General features: G+C 40.9%; 1 protein-coding gene and 1 pseudogene across 3 annotated transcripts in view; one reads left to right on the top strand and one right to left on the bottom strand.

The window, feature by feature from the left end:
* The window catches only part of STIM1 (stromal interaction molecule 1), a 218,053-nt gene that overhangs the window by 69,925 nt on the left and 121,608 nt on the right, over positions 1–26,520 (bottom strand). The window lies entirely within an intron of this gene.
* LOC115893517 lies at positions 19,581–19,886 on the top strand (annotated as a pseudogene).

Raw genomic sequence — 26,520 nt, 5'->3', positions numbered from 1 at the left:
GATTCCCTCCCGTGCCTGGCTCGGCGGGTCCCATGCACACAGAGCCTTGCTTGCTGCTAGCACAACAGTCTGAGATTGACCCGGGATGCTGGAGCTTGGTGGGGGGAAGGGCATCCGCCATTGCTGAGGCTTGAGTAGGCAGTTCTATGCCTACAGTGTAAATAAAGTGGCAAGGAGCTCAAACTGGGTGGAGCCCACCACAGCTCAGCAAGGCCTACTGCCGCTGGGGGCAGGGCATATCTGAACAAAAGGCAGCAGACAGCTTCTGCAGACTTAAACGTCCCTGCCTGACAGCTCTGAAGAGAGCAGTGGTTCTACAGCACAGTGTTTGAGCTCCGATAATGGACAGACTGCCTCCTCAAGTGGGTCCCTGACCCCTGTGTAGCCTGACTGGAAGACACCTCCCAGTAGGGACCAACAGATACTTCATACAGGTGGGTGCCCCTCTGGGACAAAGATTCCAGAGGAAGGATCAGGCAGCAATATTTGCTGTTCTGCAGCCTCCACTGGCGATACCCAGGCAAACAGGGTCTGGAGTGGACCTCCAGCAACTCCAACAGACATGTAGCTGAGGGGCCTATCTGTTAGAAGGAAAACTAACAAACAGAAAGGAATAGCATCAACATCAACAAAAAGGACATCCACACCAAAACCCCATTGTAGGTCACCAACATCAAAGACCAAAGGTAGATAAAAACCACAAAGATGGGGAGAAACCAGAGCAGAAAGGCTGATAATTCCAAAAACCAGAACGCCTCTTCTCCTCCAAAGGAACAAAACTTCTTGCCAGCAAGGGAAGAAAACTGGAAAGCAATAAAAAGCAGGGTTTGCAATCCTGGTCTCTGATAAAACAGACTTTAAACCAACAAAGATCAAAAGAGACAAAGAAGGCCATTACATAATGGTAAAGGGATCAATTCAACAAGAAGAGCTAACTATCCTAAATATATATGCACCCAATACAAGAGCACCCAGATTCATAAAGCAAGTTCTTAGAGACCTACAAAGAGACTTAGACTCCCACACAATAATAATGGGAAACTTTAACACCCCACTGTCAATATTAGACAGATAAACAAGACAGAAAATTAACAAGGATATCCAGGATTGGAACTCAGCTCTGGACCAAGCAGACCTAATAGACATCTACAGAACTCTCCACCCCAAATCAACAGAATATACATTCTTGTCAGCATCACATCACACTTATTCTAAAATTGACAACATAGGTGGAAGTAAAACACTCTTCAGCAAATGTAAAAGAACAGAAATCACAACAAACTGTCTCTCAGACCACAGTGCAATCAAATTAGAACTCAGGATTAAGAGGTTCACTCAAAACCCCACAACTACGTGGAAACTGAACAACCTGCTCCTGAATGACTACTGGGTAAATAACGAAATTAAGGCAGAAATAAAGATGTTCTTTGAAACCAATGAGAACAAAGACACAAAATACCAGAATCTCTGGGACACATGTAAAACAGCGTGTAGAGGGAAATTTACAGTACTAAATGCCCACAAGAGAAAGCAGGAAAGATCTAAAATCAACACCCTAACATCACAATTAAAAGAACTAGAGAAGCAAGAGCAAACAAATCGAAAAGCTAGCAGAAGACAACAAAAAACTAAGATCAGAGCAGAACTGAAGGAGACAGAGACACAAAAAACCCTTCAAAAAAAATCAATGAATCAGCCAGGCGCGGTGGCTCACGCCTGTAATTCAGCACTTTGGGAGGCCGAGGCGGGCAGATCACGAGGTCAGGAGATCGAGACCACCCTGGCTAACACAGTGAAACCCCATCTCTACTAAAAAAAATACAAAAAAAATAGCCGGGCATGGTGGCGGGCACCTGTAGTCCCAGCTACTTGGGAGGCAGAGGCAGGAGAATGGCGTGAACCCAGGAGGCGGAGCTTGCAGTGAGCCAAGATCGTGCCACTGACTCCAGCCTGGGCGATGGAGAGAGACTCTGTCTCAAAAAAAAAAAAAAAAAAAAAACAATGAATCCAGGGGCTGGTTTTTGAAAACATCAACAAAATAGACCACTAGCAAGACTAATAAAGAAGAAAAGAGAGAAGAATCAAACAGATGCAATAAAAAATGATAAAGGGAATATCACCACCGATCCCACAGAAATACAAACTACCATCAGAGAATACTATAAACATCTCTACACAGAGAAAAAAATAATATAAAATAAATAAACTAGAAAATCTAGAAGAAACAGATACATTCCTGGACACGTATACCTTCCCAAGACTAAACCAGGAAGAAGTTGTATCTTTGAAAAGACCAATAACAGGTTCTGAAATTGAGGCAATAATTAATAGCCTACCAACGAAGAAAAACCAGATGGATTCACAGCCGAATTATACCAGAGGTACAAAGAGGAGCTGGTACCATTCCTTCTGAAACTATTCCAAACAATAGAAAAAGAGGGAATCCTCCCTATCTCATTTTATGAGGCCAGCATCATCCTGATACCAAAGCCTGGCAGAGGCACAACAAGAAAAGAGAATTTTAGGCTAGTATCCCTGATGAAAGTCAATGCGAAAATCCTCAATGAAATACTGGCAAACCAAATCCACCTGCACATCAAAAAGCTTACCCACCACGATCAAGCTGGCTTCATCCCTGGGATGCAAGGCTGGTTCAACATAGACAGATCAATAAACGTAATCCATCACATAAACAGAACCAACAACAAAAATCACACGATTATCTCAATAGATGCAGAAAAGGCCTTTGACAAAATTCAACAGCCTTTCATACTAAAAACTCTCAATAAGCTAGGTATCAATGGAACATATCTCAAAATAGTAAGAGCTATTTATGACAAATCCACAGCCAATATCATACTGAATGGGCAAAAACTGGAAGCATTCCCTTTGAAAATCAGCATAAGACAAGGATGCCCTCTCTCACCACTCCTATTCAACATAGTATTGGAAGTTCTGGATAGGGCAATCAGGCAAGAAAAAGAAATAAAGGGTATTCAACTAGGAAAAGAGGAAGTCAAATTGTCTCTGTTTGCAGATGACATGACTGTATATTTAGAAAACTCACAACGTCTCAGCCCAAAATCTCCTCAAACTGATAAGCAACTTTAGCAAAGTCTCAGGGTACAAAATCAATGTGCAAAAATCACAAGCATTCCTATACACCAAGAACAGACAAACAGAGAGCCAAATCATGAGTGAACTCTCATTCACAATTACTACAAAGAGAATAAAATACCTAGGAATCCAACTTACAAGGGATATGAAGGACGTCTTCAAGGAGAACTACAAATCACTGCTCAATGAAATAAAAGAGGACACAAACAAATGGAAGGACATTCCATGCTCATGGATAGGAAGAATCAATATCATGAAAATGGCCACACTGCCCAAGGTAATTTATAGATTCAATGCTATCCCCATCAAACTACCACTGACTTTCTTCACAGAATTGGAAAAAACTACTTTAAAGTTCATATGGAACCAAAAAAGAGCCCACATAGCCAAGACAATCCTAAGCCAAAAGAACAAAGCTGGAGGCATCACACTACCTGACTTCAAACTATACTACAAGGCTACAGTAACCAAAACAGCATGGTACTGGTACCAAAACAGAGATATAGACCAATGGTACAGAACAGAGGCCTCAGAAATAACATCACACATCTACAACCATCTAATCTTTGACAAACCTGACAAAAACAAGCAATGGAGAAGGGATTCCCTATTTAATAAACGGAGCTGGGAAAACTGGCTAGCCATATGTAGAAAGCTGAAACTGGATCCCTTCCTTACTCCTTATAGAAAAATTAACTGAAGATGGATTAAAGACTTAAGTGTCAGACCTAAAACCATAAAAACCCTACAAGAAAACCTAGGCAATACCATTCAGGACATAGGCATGGGCAAAGACTTCATGACTTAAGCACCAAAAGCAATGGCAATGAAAGCCAAAATAGACAAATCGGATCTAATTAAACTAAAGAGCTTCTGCACAGCAAAAGAAACTATCAGCAGAATGAACAGGCAACCTACAGAATGGGAGAAAATTTTTGCAATCTATCCATCTGACAAAGGGCTAATATCCAGAATCTACAAAGAACTTAAACAAATTTACAAGAAAAAAACAACCCCATCAAAAAGTAGGCAAAGGATATGAACAGACACTTCTCAAAAGAAGACATTTATGCAGCCAACAGACACATAAAAAAAGCTCACCATCAGAGAAATGTAAATCAAAACCACAATGAGATACCATCTCACGCCAGTTAGAATGGCGATCATTAAAAAGTCAGGAAACAACAGATGCTGGACAGGATGTGGAGAAATAGGAATGCTTTTACACTGTTGGTGGGAGTGTAAATTAGTTCAACCATTGTGGAAGACAGTGTGACGATTCCTCAAGGATCTAGAACTAGAAATACTACTTGACCCAGCAATCCCATTACTGGGTATATACCCAAAGGATTATAAATCATGCTACTATAGACACATGCATACGTATGTTTATTGTGGCACTATTCACAACAGCAAAGACTTGGAACCAACCCAAATGTCCATCAATGATAGACTGGATAAAGAAAATGTGGCACGTATACACCATGGAATACTATGCAGCCATAAAAAAGGATGAGTTCATATCCTTTGCAGGGACTTGGATGAAGTTGGAAACCATCATTCTCAGCAAAATATTGCAAGGACAGAAAACCAAACACCACATGTTCTCACTTATAAGTGGGAGTTGAACAATGAGAATATATGGACACAGGGAGGGGAGCATCATACACCAGGGCCTGTTGGGGGGTAGGGGGCTGGGGGAGGGACAGCATTAGAAGAAATACCTAATGTAAATGACAAGTTGATGGGTGCAGTAAACCAACATGGCACATGTATACCTATGTAACAAACCTGCACATTGTGCACATGTACCCTAGAACTTCAAGTCTATAATAATAATTAAAAAAAAAAAAAAAAGAAAGAAAGGCAGAACCCATAGAAACTGGCTACTTACTTGCTGTGTGACTTTTGGGCAAGCTACTTTGCCTTTCTGAGCCTATTTTCCTCTCAAAATTAGGGTTAATAATGCCCCTCATTCGGGTATAGTAAGGATTAAATGAGACATGTTTGCAGAAGTCATAAATTGCCTTTGCATGTGTTTTTTACTGGCCTGCACTTTAAACAGCATTTTAAGCAGCTGAACCTAAATTTAAAAATCAGAAAATTTTGGCCAGGCGCAGTGGCTCATGCCTGTAATCCCAGCACAATGGGAGGCCGAGGAAGGTGGATCACCTGAGGTCAGGAGTTTGAGACCAGCCAGGTCAACATGGTGAAATCCTGTCTCCACTAAAAATACAAAAATTAGCTGGGCAGTGTGGCGCATGCCTGCAATCCCAGCTACTTGGGATGTTGAGGCAGGACAATTGCTTAAACCTGGAAGGTGGAGGTTGCAGTGAGCCAAGATCATGCCACTGCACTCCAGCCTGGATGACAAGGCCAGACTATGTCTCAAAAAAAAAAAAAAAATCAGAAAATTTCACTAAAAGTCCACCACCTCAGGCTATCTTTTAAACAAATCAAAAGAGGTTGGGCTCCATGGCTCATGCCTTAAATCCCAGCACTTTGGGAGGCCGAGGTGGGAGAAAATTGCTTAAGCCCAGGAGTTCAAGACTACTCTGGGCAACATAGTGAAACCCCATCTCTACAAAAAATTTTAAAATTAGCCACATGTGGTGGTATGCGCTTGTGGTCCCAACTACTTGGGAGGCTGAGGTGGGACGATTACTTGAACCCAAGACGTTAAGGCTGCAGTGAGCCATGATCATACCACTACACTCCAGCCTGGGAAATAGAGCAAGACCCTGTCTCAACAAAATAAAAAATAAAAATATCTAGCCACAGTAAGCTCCAATGACTTTAGAATTTTATACAGGAGTGGCTTAAGGACTAACAATTTAATTGGAAAAGGAGAGTGATAGCTAAGGGAATTGTCATGAGGTTGCATTTGCATAGCAAGCACACTATTCTTATGAAGATTGTTCATTACAAATTAATTTTATTTATTATTATTATTATTTTGAGATGGAGTCTCACTCTGTCCACCCAAGCTGGAGTACAGTGGCATGATCTCAGCTCACTGTAACCTCTGACCCCCGGGTTCAAGCAATTCTTCTGCCTTAGCCTCCTGAGTAGCTGGGATTACAGGCACCCACCATCATGCTAATTTTTGTGTTTTTAGTAGAGGCAGGGTTTCACCATGTTGGCCAGGCAGGTCTCGAACTCCTGATCTCAAGTGATCTGCCTGCCTCGGCCTCCCAAAGTGCTGGGATTACAGGCATAAGCCACCACACCCGGCCACAAATTAATATTAAAATGCAACTTTTTATGAAGATGTTTTTATTAACCTTTTACTTAAACCTAAGGAAAAAATCAATTGTCCATATCAAAGAATAAATATATACAGCAGCTCCTCAAATAATACCATGTATTTCAAGTCATTTCTTTATAATGGTCGATGAAAAAAAAAAATCAATTCCCGGCTGGGGCTACTGTCTGTGTGAAGTTTCCATGCTCTCCCCATGTGTGCATGGGTTTTCTCTGTGTTCTCTGATTTCCTCCCACATCCCAAAGATGTGCATTTTAGGTGAATTGGCATGTCTCCATGGTCCTAGCCTGAGTGAGTGTGGGTGTATGTGTGGGTGTGCTCTGCAATGGAATGGTGTCCTATCCAGAGTTGGTGCCCACCTTGCACCCTGAGCTGCTAGGATAAGCTCTGGACACTCTTAACCCTGAACTGAAATAAGTAGGTAAATAATTATCTTACTTGTTTTTATTAATCTTTCTTAAATGTACATATAGCTCACATTTATTTCAGTGTTTCATATTGTAAGTATTTTGGTCTTTACTTGTAAGTTTGGTGATGTTTTTGTGACCAGAAATATGCCATAGGAACTTAACTCTTGTTTATATCAATTAGCCTCTGGTAAAACTGTCATCTCACGACATATGATGGGGATATATTCTAAGAAATGCATCATTGTGTCAACATCATAGAGTATGCTAGATGTGTATAGCCTACTACATACCTAGGTTGTATGAAATAACCTATTGCTCCTAGGCTACAAACCCATACAACATGTTACTGTACTGAATATTGTAGGGAGTTGTAACACAGTAGTATTTGTGTATCTAAACATATCTAAACATAAAAAAGATATAGTAAAATACGATATTACAATCTTATGGAACCACATTGTATATGTGGCCCATTGTTGACTGAATGCCCTTATGTGGCATATGACTATATATAAAATATATTTATATATGTATAATTTATATTATATATGTGTATGAATATATATATGTTATACAATTTGGGGTATCTTAAAGGTCAGGAAGTTGGTGCTAAAGGAGCTAATGGAGGCCTCAATCCCCTATCTCTTAGAACTGCTCTTGGATTACATAACTACATGGCAACAATCAGCCAGAGCTATTCCTTCCGAAGACGCGTGTGCTCTCCGTTTTCCCACAGCTCTCACCATTCACAGACTTATGCATATGCATTTATACAGCCCACATTACTCAGTTACAATGCCCTCTGGCCCCTCAGGGGCATAGTTTGTAATTCCTATTATACACTAAAGTACTATGAGTTTGAAAGCACAATTCAGATATTAATTGAGATTATTATTGGAAGGAGAGTGAGATAAGGACAGGAAAGTAACAGAAAAAGATTATTGATCAAAGGTGGCCTCTTCTGTGCTCCCATAGTGCCTGTGAATACCTTTATCAGTCTTATTAGATGTCTACCTCCCCTGGCAAACCATATACTCCCAACAGAAGTTCCCAGTTACCCAGCCATAAGCATAGCACCCAAGATATAATACTGAGTATATTGACATCAAATATACTTTGATGTCCAGTATACTTGAAGTAGGCATTACCACATCTTACTCTGAACACTGTCCCACATCCAGCTAACAGCTAACGTCTGATTTAAGACAAAGTTTAAAAGTAGCAAAAGGTAATAACAAAGCTAAAGAGGCAGCTTTTGGATCCCACTAAAGGGATTTACTATTTCACACTTAGATCAAGCAGCTCTTCTCTCAGGAAGACCTAAGGAGGCTCCCCAACAGTCCTGCCTTACCATGGGGAATGTAGCATTGGCTAGAACTATACAGCTCAATAGCGCTCCAAAGAGCCAAGGCACCAGCTGTCAGTGAGTATATTTAGTTCCATGCGCCCAGAAAACTGATCTCCCAGGAGGTGGCACAAGGCATAAACCCATCCCAAGTGTTAAGCAGTAGTGAAGTAGTGAGAGTGGGAGCAGAGAAGAGGGGAGACATCTCTCTATAATTTCTACAAAACAGGCCCAGCCAGCTTGATTCACCAGAGAACAGAATTCACTGACATAAAGCCAGAAGAAGAGCAGCACACCTTTGGGTACAGCAATCTGGATGGCTTTCCTGGGATCTTCCTTGGAATCAATAACTCTTCCCTCCCCTTTCCAACCTTGTTCCCTAATACTTACCTTCCACATTTCCCAAACCAAATCGTACCACCTCCATTCCCACTTTCTCTGCTGCTCTCCAACCCTCACCCAGCCCACAAGATTTAGAACCCTACATTAGTCCATTCTTACACTGCTATAAAGAAATACCTGTGGCCAGGCACAGTGGCTCACACCTGTAATCCCAGCACTTTGGGAGCCAGATGTGGGCAGATCACTTGAAGTCAGGAATTCAAGACCAGCCTGGCCAACATGGTGAAACCCCATCTCTACTAAAAACATAAAAAATAGCTGGCATCACGGCTTGTGCCTGTAGTCCCAGCTACCTGGGAGGCTGAGGTAGGAGAATCGCTTGAACCCAGGAAACAGAGGTTGCAGTGAGCCGAGATTGTGCCACTGCACTCCAGCCTGGGTGACAGTGTGAGACTCCGCCAAAAAAAAAAATTAAAAAGGAAGAAAAACAGAAATACCTGAGACGGGGTAATTTATAAGGAAAAGAGGTTTAACTGGCTCACAGTTCCACAGGCTGTACAGGAAGCATAGCAGCTTCTGCTTCTGGAGAGGCCTTGGGAAACTTACAATCAAGGCAGAAGGTGAAAGGGAAACAGACACACTTTACACAGCCAGAGCTGGAGGAAGAGAGAGCGAGGGGGCAGGTGCTACCACACTTTTAAATGACCAGATCTCATGAGAACTCACTCACTATACAACACTAAGAGGGGATGGTGCTAAATGATTCATGAGAACACCACCCCGATAATCCAATCACTCCTACCAGGCCCCATCTCCAGCACCGGGGATTACAATTCAACATGAGATTTGGTGGGTACAGAGAACCAAGCCATATCAAACCCATAAGTCACATGTTTCAGATCTGCAAAGTTTACCAACTCTTATTCACCTCTTGAACATCTAGCAAGGAACCATACCATATTTCAGGTACAATAGCTCTAAATGTCATTTACAGAGTTCTAGGACATGGATGTTTCATGGGTGAAATATCTGTCTCCACTGAGATCAGAAGTTGTTGCTCATGGGCAGGGATAGGGCAGTCATTTCTCACTTATCTTTGTATATCTAGTCTCTTTTCTATTAGTCTATCTACCATATTAGACACCAGAATGATCTTAAAGTAAATATCTATTCCAATTCCCTTACTTAACATCTCATGGCTCCCCATTACCTACAAGATAAAGCCTTAGCTTCTTGGCCTGACATTCAAGGCCTTTTACAATATTAACTTCCTAGGGATCTTCCTGGCCACTCTCCCTCCCTACCAGACACCTTACACACCAGATATTGGTCAGAAAACTATGTCCATAAGCCAAATCCAGTTTGCTGTTTGTTGGTTTTGAAACTGAGTTTCCCTCTGTTGCCCATGCTGGAGTGCAGTGGCGTGAACATGGCTCACTGCAGCCTCCGGGGCTTAAACAATCCTCCTGCCTCAGCCTCCCGAGTAGCTTGGACTACAAGCACAGGGGCTAATTTTTTCTTTACTTTTTGTAGAGACAGAGTCTTACCATATTGTCCAGGCTGGTCTTAAACTCATAGACTCAAGCAATCCTCCTGCCTTGGCTTCCCAAAGTGATGGGATTACAGGCATAAGCCACCATGCCCAGTCAGTTTTCATAAAATTTTACTGAAACATAGCCAGGCTCATGCACTGACGTATATTTTCTGTGGCTGCTTTCATGCTACAAAGGCAGAGTTGAGTATTTGTAACGGAGACTCTATGGCTATCAAAGTCTAAAATAATTACTATCTAATCCTTTACAGAAAAAGTTGCCTGCTCTAGACACATCAAGCCATTTCCTGCTCCTTGACCAAACCATGATCTTTTATACCCCCAAGATTTTGCACAAGGTGCTCCATTTAAAATGCTTTCTCCCACTCTTTGTCTATTAAAGAAAAAGTCACCACCTTCTGTGAAGTTTTCTAGATCTCTCCCAGGTGAGTTCATTGCCCTATCCTATTTGTTCCCTTAGTTCTCAGGGTATACATCAATGACAGTACTTATCCCAATATTCTACAATTACTATTTAATTATCCCCCTCTTACTCTCCCTAAGCAACTCAAAAATAGAGACTCTATTTTATTTATCATTTATTCTTCACCCAGCATCTTGCAAATTTTCTGGAATACATAAATGAATAATTTAGCTCCATAAACCCATCTCCAAGCCTAGGGCCTGGCACAGAGCAGGGTGTGTGGTTATTAAATAACTAAAGGAGTGTCTCTGGAGTTTGTCCTGTAACATGTAGCAGAGAGTTTAGCTTACAATAGCTAGTCAAGACATAATTGTCTATTGAATAGAAGAAAGAAAAAGGTCCCCAAATTGTCAGCCTATCTAAAACAAAGATATTTAGCCAGGAGCCAGAGAGTTACACTAGCTTGGATTCAATGTAGCATGATACTTTAGAGTTTGATTCTAGACCCTGTTGCCTGGGTTTGAATCCTCATTCCACCACTTAGTTTCAGCGTGTAACTTGCATCATTTGTAAAATGAAGATAGTAGCACAAAAACCTAACAACCCTCATGTTGAGGGAAGCATAAATGAGTAAATTCAACTAAATACCTTAGAATAGTGCCTGGCACAAAAATAAGCTCTCGTATGTGTGTGTGTGTGTGTGTGTGTGTGTGTGTGTGTGTGTGTGTGTAATATGTTTTAAGAAGGATTAAAGATACTAAGAATGTACAATCCTAGGGCCCACTATTACAGTGATGCATGATCCCTCATATATAAGGAAGACCTACAGAGGAGATAGAAAATGAATATTTTCTAAGTGCTTGCTATATAAAGTCCACGTGTCAAGAGGTCAGAAATGGAGAAAGTAAAGAAAAGACATCGTAGTCTACTAACCTCTAAGGTCCTTTCTGTTCTACTCTATGATTCTTTGAAAGCTTTTAAAGCTTTAACTCCATTTAAAATCAAAACTTTACAACTTTATGCAAGACCCTCCCTCCTCTATGGGCTGGCCTTCCTCAATGCATCAATTGCCACTTCCTCCCATTCCCAATGATAATGAATTCCCAATTCCCAATGATAATGAATTACTTAAAACTCTCTGAAAGTACCAGGCTTTTTACCAGTACAATATCTTTGTACATGCTATTCCCTCACTTAAAACATTCTCCTTATCACTCCTAGTCATCTGTTGAGATCCAGATTATTTGTCAGTGACTGTAACATGGGAAAAGCTGACTTAGGGCATCCTCTTCTGCAACTCCATCACAGTGTTCACTCTTAAATTTTTATTTATTTTTTTTTTACAGACAGGGTTTGATATATTGCTAAGGCTGGTCCTGAACTCTGGGCTCAAGAAATTCTCCCACCTCAGCCTCCCAAGTAGCTGGTACTACAGGTGCAAGCCATTGTGCCTCACAGTATCCACTTGATAAATTATAGTGTCCTTATCTGTTTTATGGCTATCTCCACCACTAGGGGAACTTCTTCAAAGGCAACAACATTACCTTTCCTTTTACTCCTTTATTTCCAGCACCTGGCACATACACAGATACAGAGAATCCCTCTGAGGTCAATGAGAAAGCTCAGTGCTTGTCATGGAATCATCATTGATGCCTCACCAAAACATCGGGCACATGACACAGGTCAAATCCTAGAGGCAGCATTAAAAGTTTCAGCTTGCCAGGTACCTGGTCAGAATGGCAAAGACAGGGAAACTCTAACATCTCCAGTCTTACAAACTGTCAGAACCAAAGTATCCAAGCTAGCCAAGGACTACTGTCTGGGGAACCTTTGTTTTATGAAAGGAGGACAGAAATAGATCACTAATTAGAAAATATTTCCCCAAAGGGAAGACGTTATCTTCTTAATTGGGGTCAATACTGCCACATTTATATAGGATGAATGCATAGCACTGGAGAAAATGCATTATGAGAAAGGACAGTTACAAAATTGATGGGTTAGAAGGGACTTATAGTTTGACAGCATGAGAAGCTCCACAGACCCACTCTCCAATAAAACTAGTGAAACTTATTTTTCAAAAGCAACCATTTAAAGTTTCTGGAAATGGTCTTAAAGGCACACAGCCAATGAAGAAACGTATGCTCAAGAAAATCTAAGAACAGCGAGAGTCCACAATATTTAACCTGTTCCCTGCCTTGCCTCTCCCAACTCAATGACACAGAAACTCCACTCCACACTGAGGCAGCTAAAAACACAGACCTTCTTCTCTCTCAAGCTCCCTGTTGAAGAGTTAGCTGCCTGGAATGTCCTGAGCAGGATATTAGCATTTCTGATCCTTCCCTGAGCTACATGTTACTGAGGCTAAGTTGTAAATGAGTGCAGCTAAAAGGTGGGCCTCTTTTGTCCCGTTTAATCCCTACTCATATGACGGGAGCTTTACCTTGGATCCAGTGCCACTGAGAATACTGGAGCCACAACTGGCATTGCCCTGGCTCATAAGATTGTTATTACACTCTGGAAGAAGCAAATCAAAAAGACCTGAGGCTACTGCGACCCCTCCACCAAGTCCTCAGCTCCTAAAGTGGTGGTGTCACTCAGAAGCATGTCATTGTCCCCCACCCCAACTCCAGAACCATGACTCAAAGATTTTGCCTGGCAGAGGAAGCAGGCTATAAAACAAAGAGCTCTGAATCAGGGAGAGTGACCTCAACTGCAACAGAGTGTAGAGAAGTTCAAGACTAAGAGTAAGGTACTCTCAAAAAAGTAGAAGTTGTGGTGAAAGGAAAAGATTAGTAGATTCATTGGAGATACAGGCTAAACTGTAGACTAGAGAATTTGCTGGAGATAACTAGGGAAAGAGACAGTTGGGAGGAGTCTCTTGGGGTAAGAACAAATTTTACCAGCCTGGGCAACATAGGGAGACCCCATCTTTACAAAAAAAATTAAAAAGTAGCCAGGCCACCTGTATATCCTACACATATATACCAGAACTTTAAAAAAAAAAAAAAAAAAAAAAAAAAAGCCAGGTGCAGTGGCACACACCTGTGGTCCCAATTACTCAGGAGGCTGAGGTAGGAGGATCAATGGAGTCCAGGAGTTTGAGGCTGCAGTGAGCTATCATCATGCCACTGCACTTTAGCCTGGGTGAAAGTCTGGGACTCTATCTCCAAAAACAAACCAACAAAGAACAAATTTCAAACACTGACCTCAGGAACTATCCCTTCAAAGGAACCCTAATATAATAGGATTAGTCTGGGAAGCAATTTATGCCTCAGGGCATTGTTGAAAAGAGCAGAGCAATCAGATGGCAATTAGTGAACCTAAAAAGCTGGATGTGGCCAGGGAAAGAGACAAAGTTCTGCCCAAACCATTATCATCCAAATATGACTGTGGGCATACCAAAGTCCTCTGAGGAGCAATATCAGAGGATTCACACTGTGGGAGGAGGGGGATCGACCACTTAAACAATCTAGCCAGTCATTAAATAAATAAGCAAGCAAATAATAATAAGCCCCAGAGGAATCAGACAAGTACCCAAAGTTGCTACAATATATTATCAAAACTGTTCAGCTTCAAACGAACAAACAAAAAACAAAACAAAAAAACAAAGAAACAGGAAAGTGTTACCCATACACCAGAAAAAAAAGAAGGCAACAGAAACTCTCAGTAAGAGGGACCAGATGTCAGATTTAACAGAAAAAGACTACAAATTAGCCATTATAAATATGTCCAAAGACAAAAAAAAAAGAAAATCATGATTTTTAAAGAGGTAAAGGAATGCATGATGTCAATGTTGCATTAAATAAAGAATGTCAATAAAGAGACAGAAATTATTGTTTTAAAAAAGAACCAAATGGATGTTCTGGAGTTGAAAAGTACAATAACTGAAGTGGATTAGGAGACAGGCTAAATAGTAGATCTGAACTGGCAGAAGAAAGAATTAGCACACTTCCAGAGAGACTGATAGAGATTATACAATCCTAAAAACATAGAGAAAAAGGAATGAAGAAAAATGAACTGAGCCTCAGAGAAATGTAGAACACCATTAATCACACCAATGTATGTATAATACGAATAGCAGAAGGGGAAGATAAAGAAAAAGGAGCAGGAAGACTCACACCTGTGAGAGGCCAAGGTAGGTGGATTGCTTGAGGCCAGGAGTTGAAGACCAGTCTGGACAACATGGCGAAACCACATCTCTACTAATGTAGGTGTGGTGGTGTATGCCTGTGATCCCAGCTACTTGGGGGAGCTGAGACACGAGAATCGCTTGAACCCAGGAGGAAGAGGTTGGAGTGAGCTCAGATTGTGCCACTGTACTCCAGCCTGGGTGACAGAGTGAGACTATGAGAAAGAGAGAGGAGAGAGAGAGAGAGAGAGAGAGAGAGAGAGAGAGAGAGAGAGAGAGAAAGAGAGAGAGAGAGAGAGAGAGAGAGAGAAAGGAGAAGGAAAAATATTCAAAGAAATAATGGCTGAAAACCCTCCCAAAGTGTTTTGAAAAACATTAATCTACCCATAAAGAAAATCTAATAAACTCCAAATAGGATAAATGCAAAGAGATCCACAAATAGACACATTAAGTAAAATGCTAAAAGTCAAAAGCAATGAGAAAACTTTGAAAGCAGCAAGAGAAAAATGACTTATCACACACAAGTGAACCCCAGTAAGATTAACAGTTAACTTCTCACCAAAAATAATGGATGCCAGAAGACAAAGGGATAACATAGTCAAAGGGCTCACTGAAGTGAGGGTGATGTCAACCAAGAATTGTATATCCGGCAAAACTCTCATGAAAAAATGAAGGTAAAAAATAAAGACAATTCCAGAATAAAAAAACACTGAGAAAATTCATTGCTAACTGACACACCTTACAAAAAAATACTAAAGGAAGCTCTTGAGGCTAGTAAGTGACCCCAGATAGTACTTTGAATCTGTACAAAAAAGTACCAACACTGAGCCAGGTACTGTTCTAGGTACTGGAGATATAGCAGTGAAAAAAGCAGATCCCTTTCCCTTATAAACTTTATATTATAGGCAATAAATAATAAAACAATAAGTGATTAAATAATAAAATCCAGATGATAAGTTCTTAAAAATTATTTTAAAAAGTGATTCATAATGAAGATCTAGGTGCCAGGAATGGAGTAGAGGTGCAGATTTCATTATTAAATAGGGTGGTCTGAGAAAGGTCTCTTTGATAAGATGAAGTATGATAAATGACAAAGAATATTTTGGGGGAGTTTTGTTTTGTTTTTCGTTTTTTTGAGACAGAGTGTCCCTCCATCGCCCAGGCTGGAGTGCAGTGGCACAATCTCTGCTCACCACAACCTCCACCTCCTTGGTTCAAGCATTTCTCCTGCCTCAGCCTCTCGAGTAGCTGGGACTACAGGCATATGCCACCATGCCCGGCTAATTTTGTATTTTTAGTAGAGACAGGGTTTTACCATGTTGGCCAGGCTGGTCTCGAACTCCTGACCTCAAGTGATCTGCCTGCCTCAGCCTCCCAAAGTGCTGGGATTACAGGTGTGAACCATCATGCCCAGCCACAAAGTATATTTCATACGGAAATATGAGGGCATAAACTAAATATCTAAGGAAACAATAGTCCAGGCAGGGGCAAGAGCTAGAACCAAGGCCCTAAAGCAGGGATACAAAAGAGTATGAAGGAACACCAAAGAGTGTGGCTTCAGTGAGTGACAAGGGGAATATAAGTCAGAGAGGAGATCAGAATAAGTGGGGACCAGATCGCAGAGGGCTTTGCTAACTTTTATGGAGACTGTGGCTTTCACATCAAACAAAAAATGAAGTTATCACAAGTTTTGAGCAGAGCAAAATGATCTGGTTTAGGTTTTTTTGTTTTGTTTTGTTTTTGTTTTGTTTTGTTTTTCAAAAAAGCTCTCTAGCTGCTACACTGAGAATAAATGTAGATAAGGCTATCTGCTCGGAGACTATTGAGCCTTGGTGCCTGCAGTGGAATGATAGTGAGAAATGATTCTATTTTGGATATATTTTAAAGGGAGAACCCACAGGATTTACCAATAGATGTGGAGTTGACAAAATTATGAATTATTTAGAATATTTTTTGCCCAGGCAATTGAAACAATGGACTTGCCTTCAACTGAGATGAGGAAGGCAGTGTATACAGCAGGTTTTGGATGAGATAATATTTAGAATCCAGCTTGGTGCACATTAAGCTTCAGATGCATTTAAAACTCTTAGAAGAAAACACACGGGTAAGTCATCATGACCTTGGATTTGACAATGGTTTCTTAGACATGACCTCAAAAGCATGAGCAGCAACAACAGCAAAAAAATAAATAAACTGGACTTCATCAAAATTAAAAACTTCTGTGCTTCAAAGGACATGATCAAGAAAGTGAAAAAGCAACCCACAGAATGGGAGAAAATATTTTCAAATCACATATCTCATAAGGGATTTGTATCTAAAATATATAAAGAACTTTAACAACTCAATACCAAAAAGACAACCCAATTTAAAAATGAGCAAAGGTTTTTAATTTTATTTTAAAAATTTTTTGAGACAGAGTCTCACTCTGTCACCCAGGCTAAAGTGCAGTGGCCCAATCTCGGTTCACTGCAACCTCCGCCTCCTGGGTTCAAGCTATTCTCATGTCTCAGCCTCCTGAGTAGCTGGGATTATAGGCACACACCACCATGCCTAGCTAATTTTTGTATTTTTTTGTAGAGACTAAGTTTTGCCACGTTGGCCCAGCTGGTCTCAAACTCCTGGCTTCAAGCAATCCGCCTGCCACCCAAAGCACTGGGATTACAGGTGTGAGCCACCGTACCAGGACACAAAGTTATTATTAAAAACTAAAAAAAAAAAAAAAAAAAAAAAAGATGTTGGTAAGGCTGCAGAGAAAAGGGAACACTTACATACAGTTGATGGAAATGTAAATAGTCCAGCCACTGTGGAAAGCAGTTTGGAGATTTCTAAGAGTACTAAAAATAGAACTACCATTCGATCCAGCAATTCCATTACTGTATACATACCCAAAGGAAAATAAATTATTCTACTAAAAAGATATGTGCACTTACATGTTCACTGCAGCACTATTCACAATAGTAAAGACATGAAATCAACCTAGATGCCATTAATTAATGTGGTACAGGCCAGGCACGGTGGTTCACGCCTATAATACCAGCACTTTGGGAGGCCAAGGTGGGAGGAGAGCTTGAGCCCAGGAGTTCAAGACCAGCCTGGGCAACATGGCAAAACCCTGTATCCACAAAACAATACAAAGAAATTAGCCAGGCAGTGGTGCATGCCTGTAGTTCCAGCTACTCGGAAGCTGAGGTGGGAGGATCGCTTGAACCCAGGAGACTGAGGCTGCAATGAGCCGGAATCATGCCACTGCACTCCAGCCTGGGTTACAGAGCAAGACCCTGACTCAAAAAAAAAAAAAAAAGAAAGAAAGAAAATGTGGTACATGTTGACCATGAAAAGCAATGAAAATCCTTTGCAGCAACATGAATGCAGCTGGATGCCATTATCTTAAGTGAATTAGTGCAGACACAGAAAACCAGATATTGCATGTTCTCACTCACAAGTGGGAGCTAAATCTTGGGTACACACAAACACAAAGATGTGAACAATAGATACTGGGGTCTCCAAAAGAGTGGGGATAGGGAGAAGGACTGAAAAAATTCCCATTGAATGCTACGGTCACTATCTGCATAAGAAAATCAATAGAAGCCCAAACCTCAGCATCACGCAATATACCCTTGCAACAAACCTGCACATGTACCCCATGAATATAAAATTAAGATGGAAATTTTTAAAAATAATAATAAAAAATAAAATAAATGAGCAAAGGATCTGAGAAAATATTTCTCTAAAGAAGATATACAAATAACCATTAAGCACATGAAAAGATGTTCAATACCGTTAGTCATCAGAGAAATGTAAATCAAAATCATAATGAGATATTACTTTATACCAACTAGGATGACTGTAATCAAAAAGTCAGACAATAACAAGTGTTGATGAGCATGTGGAGAGATCAGATCCCTCACACACTGCTGGCAGGAATGTAAAAATGGTTTAGCCACTTGAACCATTTTTATATGGAAAATACTCTGGCAGTTCCTAAAACAGTTACCATATGACCCAGCAATTCTATTCATATGTATGTACCCAAGAGAAATAAAAGTATATGTCCAAACAAAACATAAAACACATGTCCACACAAAAACTTATACATGTCTATAGCAGCAGTATTCATAATAGCCAAAAGGTGAAACAAACCAGATGTCTATAAATTGATGAATGGCTAAACAAAACTGGTATGTCCATGCAACAGAATATTATTTGGCCATGAAAAGAAATAAAATACAGATATATATACATGAACATGTACAGGCAGTACTGATACAATATGAATGCACCTTGAAAACATGCTAAGTGAAAAAAGTCAGTTACAATGGACCACATATTATATGACTGTATTTACATGAAATGTCCATAATAGGCAAATCTACAGAAAGAGAAAGTAGATGCGTGATTGCTTAGGGCTGGGGGAAATGTGGGGAGAGAACAATAGCTAATGTGTATGTGGTTTATTTTTGAGGTGACAAAAATGTTTTTAAATTGACTGAGGTGATAGTTGCACATATCTGTGAATATACTAAAACCCATTGAATTGTATAATATAAATGGGAGAACTGCACTGTATGTGAATTCTTTCTCCAAAAAGCTGTTTTTTTTTTTAATTGATAGGTTACACTAGGCCAGATAAACTTTTTCTGTAAAGAGTCAGACAGTCAATATTTTATGCTTGGTGGTCGCAACTACTCAACTCTGCTGTTCTTGCGTAAAAGCAGCAATAGACAACATGTAAACGAATGAGAGTGGCTGTATGCCAATAAAACTTTACGGACTCTGAAATTTTAATTTCATATAAATTTCACATCTTGAAATTCTTCTTTAGTTTTTCCCCTAAACTATTTTAAAATGTAAAAATCAGGGTTCTCCCATCGCCCTTGCTGTAGGTCTCAGCAGCCGGGCGGCGGGAGGAGCGGCAGTGACCAGGCCGCCCAGCTTCGCCAAGGCAGCCCAGCTTCGCCAAGGCTCTCCCTGCGCCACGGCTCGCAGACATCCCGCACGCGCCCTCCACGCCACCAGGATGACTAAGAGGAAGGTCAGCTCCGCCAAAGGGGCCGCCAAGGAAGAGCCCGAGAGAAGATAGGCGCGGTTGTCTGCTAAACCTGCTCCTGCAAAAGTGGAAGCGAAGCGGATAAAGGCAGCAGCAAAGGATAAATCTTCAGACAAAAAAGTGCAAACAAAAGGGAAAAAGGGAGCAAAGAGAAAACAGGCCGAAGTGGCTAACCAAGAAACTAAAGAACATTTGCCTGCAGAAAACAGGGAAAAGAAAACTGAGGAGAGTCCAGCCTCTGATGAAGCAGGAGAGAAAGAAACCAAGTTTGATTAATACCACACATCATGTGTTATCAGTGGCCCCTGTCTCCCTTCTTGTACAATCCAGAGGAATATTTTTATCAACTATTTTGTAAATGCAAGTTTTTTAGTAGCTCTAGAAACATTTTTTAGAAGGAGGGAATCCCACCTCATCCCAATTTTTAAGTGTAAATGCTTTAAGAGGTGCAATCATTCGCTGGTTGTTTATTTTTTGGTACAACCAGAAAATAGTGTGGGATATTGAATTAAGGGAGGCTTTAACTATCTTTGGTGTCAGCTTAACACTCCATAGATGGGCGGTTAGTTTTTATATCCTGTAATATAATGCATATTAAATGACAATATGGAGTCAGTCCTGCATTTAATGTCTTGAACATTTTAAATTACTTCTATTCCCATGTTGTTTTTTGGTAGAATTGTTTCCTAAAGAAAACCACTCCTTGATCATGGCTCTCCCTGTCAGAACTGTGTGTACTCTGTAACATCTTTGGTTGTGGTAGTCCTGTTTTCCTAATAACTTGGTTACTGTGCTGTGAAAGATTAAAAATTTGAGTATGTAGTGTACATGCTATTCAGTTGTGAATTGGTGGGACGTATGTAACAGCTTATCAACATGTGAAGATGCCGGTACTTGATAGCCTCTTAAGGACATTTGCTTCCAAATTCTAAGCTGGAAAGCCACTGGAATAACTTTAAAAAAAGAATTACAATACATGGCTTTTTAGATTTTCGGTATGTATATTAATAATTGTGTACAAATTGAAATGTCTGTACTGATCCTCAACCAATAAAATCTCAATTATGAAAGAAAAAAATTTTTAAATCATTTTTAGTTTGCAGGCTATACGAAAAAACAGTTTGCTGATCCCTGGACTAGATATAATAAATCCACCCTCTGCTCTGGCTTCAGGTGCTAGGGAAATCTCTCTCCCTGACAGTCCCCACGAACAAAAGGCAACTTCGATTCCACGCTCAGTTTTCCCTCATGCTACCATCCCTATACACGGCTTTCCAACACCCTGAGAGGATCACAAACCCAGCCAAACACTCAACAGCAGGAAAACCTCTAGGACTCCATTTCCAAAATAGAACACCCACTTCAATTGACTTGGCAAAAAGAGTTAGAGCTCACCATGTGTTTCTTATAAATGACACTCACCTTTGGGCAGTAGTATGGGAAGAAGCTTAAGGACAAAGAATATAAGAATAAAACAAACTCATGCCTCTCCCAAGAAGCTTCTGGCATCTAATCAACTCTAAGAGGGAGGATTTAGGCTTATGTGTCAATGAGCAATACAAAATATATATACACACACTCTGTGTGTGTGTGTGTGTGTGTGTGTGTGTGTGTGTGTGTGTGTCCTTAAGGACAAAATATCCTATTAGAGTACTGTACTACACAAGAGAAGGCAGAAGAATAGTGCAGGCATTAGGAGTTCCAGAAGACTTTGTTAAGCAGCATTTGTTCTTTCATCTGCCTAACCAATTATTTACTGAATAGTTACTATGTGACAGGTCTTGTGTTGAGATCCAAGGACACACAGATTAATCAGAACTGAAAGCATCTGGGTGAGACAGATATATAGAAGAGAGTCTGTCCTTGAAGGAAAGAACCACTGTTCTATGTGGAGGAAAGTGTTATCACTCAATCCCAAAGACAGAGCCCAGCAACTTTCTCTCCAGCCCCTCTCCAGCCCCATACTGCCTGAGACCGCACAAAGTTTTGCACTCTCAACTGATCACACAGCTTGTTCAACATCCAGAGAAATCACAAAGCTTATGAAGTGTCATATAGGAAAAAGAATTTCACAGATAATGTCTTGAATCACATTTCTGACACTGACCACTATGTCACCTAGAACCTGTAAAATGCAAACTACCTCATAGTTACAATGTGGAGAAAAGGAGATAATTTAAGGCACAGTGCCCCACAGTGCCTATATGTAGAAGATGCTTCATATGTGTCCCCTTGACAAGGGGGCTCATACTATTTATACCAGTTTATCTGAGGAGAAACCTAGTGTCTGAGGATAAACAAGAATAAATAGTATGATCCCCCTTGTCAAGGGACCCAGCAAGTTCTGATCTTACCAGTGACTTCCCAGAGACTTCTAATCTTACCTCTGCCTCCTCAAGACACCAAGTGGCTAGATAAAAGAGGGCATGACTCTCATCCAGCCAGTGCCAAAGTGCTGAGGTATATGCCTATGTGGATCTATACCTGAGAAGGCCTGATGCATGTTGGGTACTGACAAAAAAATTACAAGAAACTGGATAACACAACAACTATAGAAATTTGCACACAGCTCTATGGTTTACAAAAAAAGGATCTTTTTCAAGTCTCACATCAGCCATTGAAGGTATATGTTACTGGTGTCCCTATCTTATAGATGAAGTAACTATTCTCTAGATACCTCCCTACTTGATGTCTCCCAGAGTTGCCATATTTTTTGTCTCCTGCCTTTACTCGTTAAGGTCCCCTCTCCTGGAATGTTCTTCTTCCTTTCTTCATCTAGTAAACTCCTGCTCATCTTTAAAAACCAAGTTCCAACTTCACCTCCTCTGCAAAACCTGCTCCTGACCTACCTTCAGTCAGAATTAGGGCCAGCTCTGTTTACTTCTAGCTTTTCAACTTTAGGATGAAATCCAAATTCCTCAGTATGGCATACAAATCTGGCTAGAGCCTGCCTTTCTAATCTTATTCCCAACCTCTCCCTCCCTGCCCCACTATTACATTTGCTCAAGTTAAAAGAACCACTGAACCACAGATTCCCAAGGACATCATACTTGTTACTCCACATGATGTATCATGCTCAGCCCCCTCCCCATGTAAACCCCTATTCACTTCCAAAAATTCATCTCAGGCAATACCTTTTCTGGGAAGTATTTTCTGTCTCCTCAGATGGGTTAACTCTTTTCTGTACTTCCAAAGCATGCAGGGCTCATCTCTTGTTACAATCTCTATGGGGATAGAATATGTATGTTTTTCTGTCTCAGTAAGTGAAGTGAGACCTTTGTAGGCAGGAAATTCATCTTAATAGTCTTTAAATGGGTATGCAAAGCATATCCAGCATCCAGCACAAACCACACACTAAATATGTTTGAAGAAAAAAGAGAGAAAGAAGGCAAGCAGCACATCAAAAAGAAAGATTTCAAAGGAGGTATTTATAAGTGAGGAGAAGAATACAAGAATGAATGAAAGGAAACTCACTGGACTTAAGCGAATCAGACAATTCTTCTTAATGCTATGAAGTATAAGTACACTGAATGTGAGGCATATGCAGACACAGACATGCACAGAAGGACTTGAAAAAATACATATATAGTCAAACAAAGACAAACACCAGTTAGGTCTGAAGGGAAGCAGGGCCTTGGGGGCCAGCTGCCAATTCCTCCTTGGACAGGAAGAGTCAGAAGTTTTTAATACCTGAAACATGGCTTTTCTCTCTCTGCTAGCTTGACCACTCCTGGCTGCTAGATGATACCTGCATTCTGCCTACCACTTTGTAGGACCCAGATTCTGTCTAGACTAACAGTATCTTTGGGCTGCTAATTACATTTCTGGCTCTGCTTTTTCTTCCAGGTCCTGTGTCCTATACCTCAGGCCAAACCCTTTGCCCCTAACCTTCTCCTTGATCCTCAACCTCATTTATGGGCTTTCTTTCAGCCCCTACTTCCTTGGCTCAGTGTTCCTCTTCTCCTTTCACTTCTTGTCATACACCGACACATCTAAATGCAGAAAGACATATACCCACACAAGCACAAAATGATGTATACACACATACAAAAAAACCACAAACACAAAGGCACATATAGACATATACACATATATAGACATATACACAAACAAGTCTTACAAATATATCTCATCCCTGTCATCAACAGGATTACCATCCAGAATAGACAAAGCAGACTCAACAACAAAGAGAGGAGGAAGGAAAACAACAGTCTGCTTAGTGAGAAAGAATTTCCCTATCTGTCAAAGCAAGCCACCATCAGGTTTTCCTGGAAACATGAGGGGTACCATCTGGGGGAGCTGCTGCCTCATCTTGTGTCTGGCTAAGGTACTGGGACAGATTGCAAACTATGCCTACTCTCACTGATATGTAGCTCAGCTTGTCTGGAAACTGGTACCTTTGTCTGCGTGCTGGCTGACAAGATGGTTTCTGCTATACCAGTACATATAAGATCACTGCATCCTGATTCCTCTGGAAACTCCCACAGGCCCTTGCATACAGTCCTTAAAATGTGCTATTGTCACTGCCTGTTTATATATTTGTCTCTCACACTAGCCTAGGGCTTGTTAATGGCAAAGGGTATCCTATTTTCATCTCTACTTTATAGATGAGCAAAGTGAATCTCCAAATCATTTAGCCATACACTTAGTACATTGCAAGGTTTGGATTTGAACCCAGGTTGGACTCCAAAGCTCATGCTTAGACTTTTAAAAAGTCAAAGTCCAAACAGTTTATTCTAAAGTTATTCTAAGAAACTCACAAAAGTTAGGACTGAATGTATGAGCTAGGCCAAAGAACTTGAACTCAGTGGAAGTTGCAGCCTATAAACTGATGAGCCACTCCTGGTAGGTGAATGCTACAGCCACCCTATAAGTACTTACAAGGAAGAATGGGAACAGGACATTTCTTTAGCCTAAAGAGCAGGTTTCACCTGAAAAATGATGTCATTCATGGTGTCAGCTGTCTCTGTTCTGTCCAAAGGCCCTGAGCCGACTTTAATCTGTGCTTTGCCTGAATAAAGAGCAGGGGGTCAGAATGTTCCATGAAGTAGGAGACAAGATGATGATTGCACCAGGATACAGGCAGAGAACTAGAAAGAAAAAAAGTAGAGAGGTGCCTCCAAACTGAAGTCAAAGAAGAATTACTATAGCAACAAAATGTATATATTGGAAACCAATGCTGAAGTTAATTTGCATATAGTAAATTTTTTTAAGAAAGGAGAAAGGCTGGACGCGGTTGCTCATGCCTGCAGTCCCAACACTTTGGGAGGCCAAGGCGGGCGGATCAGTTGAGGTCAGGAGTTTGAGACCAGCCTGACCAACATGCGAAACCCCGTATCTACTAAAAATACAAAAATTAGCCGGCATGGTGGCATATGCCTGTAATCCCAGCTACTCAGGAGGCTGAGGCAGGAGAATCACTTGAATCCAGGAGGCGGAGGTTGCAGTGAGCCGAGACTGCGCCACTGTACTCCAGCCTGGGCAACAAGAGGAAATTCTGTCTAAAAAAAAGAAAAAGAAAAAGAAAGAAAGGAGAAAGAGAAAGAGGAGGAGGAGGAGGAGAAAAAGCAGCAGTAGCAGTAGCTCCAGGCTGTCAAAGCTGTGTGCAGGGAAAGCAAAGAAAAGTTACGTTCAGAATTGGGTCCAGGGACCAAAAGGAAAGCACTGCTTCCCAGGTGCCAGTATGGCCTCTTGGAGTGATATAGCAGCCATGGGAATCAGAGAGAGGCCCCAAGCACAAGGTGAATCAAGGAAAAATAAAACTAGAGTCACTTGGTTAGCTGTCTTTGACAACTCCTCACATGTAATGCCACATAGTAGGGGTCAAGAAATTGATTCGGGCCCCTGGTATATAGATAAGAGGGAATTGCCACCAGAGTTGCCCCACAGATTCTTTGACATCTTAACTTCCCCAGAAGCAGTACTAACTACAAAAAAGAAAAAGGAAGGAATAAAAAGAGGGAGAGAGGGAGAAATTCTCCAAAAGAGAATGCTCCAGGACTCTTCAGTCTGACATTTTCAAAAGTCATCTATACCTGTCCAGGAACTGAGGCAACCTCGCTGTCAGTTAGCTAACGAGGGATCTGCTTCTAGCAACCATGGTAGGTACTTCAGACTTCAAAGCACCACTGTATCTCTATCAAAGTTGGAGGTAAGGAAAATGGAGATAGAGGCTGGGCACAGTGGCTCACACTTGTAATCCCAACACTTTGGGAGGCCAAGGCAGGCCAAATACTGGAGGCCAGGAGTTCGAGACCAGCCTGGCCAACATAACGAAACCCCTTCTCTACTAAAAACACAAAAACATTAGCTGGGCATGGTGGTGCATGCCTGTAGTCCCGGCTACCCTGGAAGCTGAGGCATGAGAATCACTTGACCCTAGGAGGTGGAGGTTGCAGTGAGCGAGACCGCGCCACTGCACTCCAGCCTGGGCGACACAGCGAGACTCTGTCTCAAAAAAAAGAAATGGAAATAGAAATCAACATGACTTTTGAAGTGCTTTCTATAGGGCCCTAAGGATGGTTACAGGCTGAGCTACAGAAAGGCAAGTGAAAGGTGACCACCACTCCAAACAATGCAGTGAGACTTTTTAAAAAACATCTTTATTGAGATCAAATCCACATACCAATTGTGTATAAAACCCAATAGTTTTTAGTATATTCACAGAAGTATACAACTATCACCACAATCTAACCTTAGAATATTATCATCAACCTGAGGCACATCTGAGTTACAATAACCTCAAAAATGGTTAACTATGAGCTAACTCAGTCTCTTTCCTTATTGGTTATATGGGAAAAAATTAATGTCTGTCTCAGAGATTTCTTGTAAGGATTATATGAAAGAGTGTATGCAAGAGTACACAGCACAAGCCTAGCACATCATAGCAATGGTAGTAGGAGTAAAAGAA

This window comes from Rhinopithecus roxellana, chromosome 15, assembly GCF_007565055.1.
Source record: "Rhinopithecus roxellana isolate Shanxi Qingling chromosome 15, ASM756505v1, whole genome shotgun sequence".
NCBI classification, from domain to species: domain Eukaryota; kingdom Metazoa; phylum Chordata; class Mammalia; order Primates; family Cercopithecidae; genus Rhinopithecus; species Rhinopithecus roxellana.
This window is presented reverse-complemented; position numbering and strand designations above follow the sequence as displayed.